The sequence below is a fragment of the Nycticebus coucang genome, chromosome 10, assembly GCF_027406575.1.
Source record: "Nycticebus coucang isolate mNycCou1 chromosome 10, mNycCou1.pri, whole genome shotgun sequence".
Classification (NCBI taxonomy): domain Eukaryota; kingdom Metazoa; phylum Chordata; class Mammalia; order Primates; family Lorisidae; genus Nycticebus; species Nycticebus coucang.
The window spans coordinates 17838936-17842288 of NC_069789.1; positions in this window are offsets into that span (position 1 = coordinate 17838936).

The following is a 3353-nucleotide window of genomic DNA, read 5'->3' on the forward strand; positions in this document are numbered from 1 at the left end:
TCACATGTACCCTTGTAAGATGCACCACAGGTGTGATCCTTTCAACCCCCCTCCCTCCCCACGCTTTACTCCTTCCCCCTGTTCTTAGGTTGTAACTTGGTTATAGCTTTCATGTGAAGGTCCTAAGTTAGTTTCATAGTAGGGGTGAATACATTGGATATTTTTTCTTCCATTCTTGAGACACTTTACTGAGAAGAATATGTTCCAGCTAAATCCATGTAAACATGAAACAGGTAAAGTCTCCATCTTTCTTCAAGGCTGCATAGTATTCCATGGTATACATATACCACAATTTGTTAATCCATCGTGGATCGATGGGCACTTGGGTTTTATCCATGACTTAGCAATTATGAATAGGGCTGCATTAAAGATTCTGGTACAAATATCCTTGTTATGATGTGGTTTTTGGTCTTCTGGGTATATGCCCAGCAGAGGAATTACAGGATTGAATGGCAGATCTATTTTTAGAACTTTAAGTGTTCTCCATATATCTTTCCAAAAGGAATGTATTAGTTTGCATTCCCACCAGCAGTGCAAAAGTGTTCCCTTTTCTCCACATCCACGCCAACATCTCTGGTCTTGAGATTTTGTGATATAGGCTAGTCTCACTGGAGTTAGATGATATCTCAAAGTAGTTTTGATTTGCATTTCTCTGATGATTAAAGATGATGAGCATTTTTTCATATGTCTGAAGGCCGCGTGCCTGTCTTCTTCAGAGAAGTTTCTTTTCAATTCTCTTGCCCAGCCTGTGATGGTATCCCTTGTTCTTTTCTTGCTAATGCGTTTGAGTTCTCCATGGATTCTGGTTATTAAACCTTTGTCAGAGACATAACCTGAAAATATCTTCTCCCATTCTGTGAGCTGTTTGCTTGCTTTACTTACTGTGTTCTTGGCTGTGCAGAAGCTTTTTAGTTTGATCAAGTCCCAAAAGTGTATTTTTGAAGCTGCTTCAATCGCCCGGGGGGTCCTTCTCATAAAAAACTCACCCAACCCAATCTCTTCAAGGGTTTTCCCTGCACTCTATTCTAGTATTTTTATAGTTTCATGTCTTAAGTTTAGGTCTTTAATCCAGTAAGAGTCTATCTCGGTTAGTGTTGAAAGGTGTGGGTCCAGTTTCAGTCTTCTACAGGTTGCCAGCCAGTTCACCCAGCACCATTTGTTAAATAGGGAATCTTTTCCCCACTGGATGTTTTTAATTGGCTTGTCAAAGATTAAATAACGGTAAGTAGCTGGGTTCATCTCTTGGTTCTCTATTCTGTTCCAGACATCTACTTCTCTGTTTTTGTGCCAATACCATGCTCTTTTGATCACTATCGATTTGTAGTATAGTCTGAGGTCTGCTAGCATAATTCCTCCTGCTTTGTTTTTATTTTTGAGTAATGTCATGGCTAATCAAGGTTTTTTCTGATTCCATATAAAACGAAGTATTGTTTTTTCAAGATCTTTAAGTATGACAGTGGAACTTTAATAGGGATTGCGTTGAAGGTATATATTGCTTTGGGTAGTATGGACATTTTAACAATGTTGATTCTTCCCAGTCATGAGCATGGTATGTTTTTCCATTTATTAACATTCTCGGCTATCTCTTTTCTTAGAGTTTTATAGTTCTCTTTATGTAGATCTTTCACATCCTTTGTTAGATAAACTCCCAAGTATTTCATCTTCTTTGGCATTACTGTGAATGGGATAGAGTCCTTAATTGTTTTTTCAGCTTGACTATTGTTGGTATATATAAAGGCTACTGATTTATGAATGTTGATTTTGTAACCTGAGACGTTGCTATATTCCTTGATCAATTCTAAAAGTTTTATAGTAGAGTCCCTCATGTTTTCCAGATATACAATCATATCATCTGCAAAGAGCGAAAGTTTGATCTCTTCTGACCCTATGTGGATGCCCTTGATCGCCTTTTCTTCCCTAATTGCGGTGGCTAAAACTTCCATTACAATGTTAAAAAGCAATGGAGACAATGGGCAGCCTTGTCTGGTTCCTGATCTGAGTGGAAATGATTCCAATTTAACTCTGTTCAATATGATATTGGCTGTTGGTTTGCTGCAGATGGCCTCTATCAGTTTAAGAAATGTCCCTTCTATACCAATTTTCTTAAGTGTTCTGATCATGAAGGGATGTTGGATGTTATCAAAAGCTTTTTCTGCATCAATTGAGAGGATCATATGTTGTTTTTTACTTTGTTTATGTGCTGAATTACATTTATAGATTTACGTATATTGAACCAGCCTTGAGACCCTGGGATAAAGCCAACTTCATCATGATGTATGATTTGTTTGATATGTTGCTGAATTCTGTTTGTTAGGATCTTGTTGAATATTTTTGCGTCTATATTCATTAGTGATATTGGTCTATAATTTTCTTTTTTTGTTGGGTCTTTTCCTGGTTTGGGGATCAGAGTGATGTTTGCTTCACAGAACGTGTTGGGGAGTCTTCCTTCTTTTTCTACATTTTGGAACAGTTTGAGTAATATAGGTACTAATTCCTCTTTAAAGGTTTGGTAGAATTCTGATGTGAAAGCATCTGGTCCCGGACTTTTCTTTTTGGGGAGGTTTTGTATGGTTGATGTTATTTCCGAACTTGAAATGGGCCTGTTCAACATTTCCACTTGATTCTGGTTAAGTCTTGGAAGGTGACGAGCTTCCAAGTATCGGTCCATTTCCTTCAGATTTTCGTATTTCTGAGAGTAAAGTTTCTTGTAATATTCATTAAGGATTTTTTAGATTTCTGAGGAGTCTGTTGTTATTTCATCTTTGTCATTTCTGATTGATGAGATTAGTGATTTTACTCTTTTTTTCCTGATTAGGTTGGCCAACAGTTTATCTATTTTGTTGACCTTTTCAAAAAACCAGCTTTTTGATTTATTGATCTGTTGTATTGTTCTTTTGTTTTCAATTTCATTTAGTTCTGCTCTGATTTTTGTTACTTCTTTTCTTCTACTGGGTTTGGAGTTGGAGTGTTCTTCCTTTTCCAGTTGCTTGAGATGTCCCATTAAGTTGCTAACTTCCTCTCTTTCCGTTCTCCTGTGGAAGGCTTGCAGCGCTATAAATTTCCCTCTTAGAACTGCCTTTGCAGTGTCCCAGAGGTTCTGATAGTTCGTGTCTTCATTGTCGTTTTGTTCCAAAAATTTGGCAATTTCCTTCTTGATCTCATCTCTGACCCAGCTATCATTCAGCATGAGGTTATTTAACTTCCATGTTTTTGTATGAGTATGTAGATTCCTGTTGTTACTCAGCTCAAGTTTTATTCCATGATGGTCCGAGAAGATGCATGGAATAATTTCTATTCCTTTAAATTTACTGAGGTTAGATTTGTGACCTAAGATGTGATCGATTTTGGGGTAA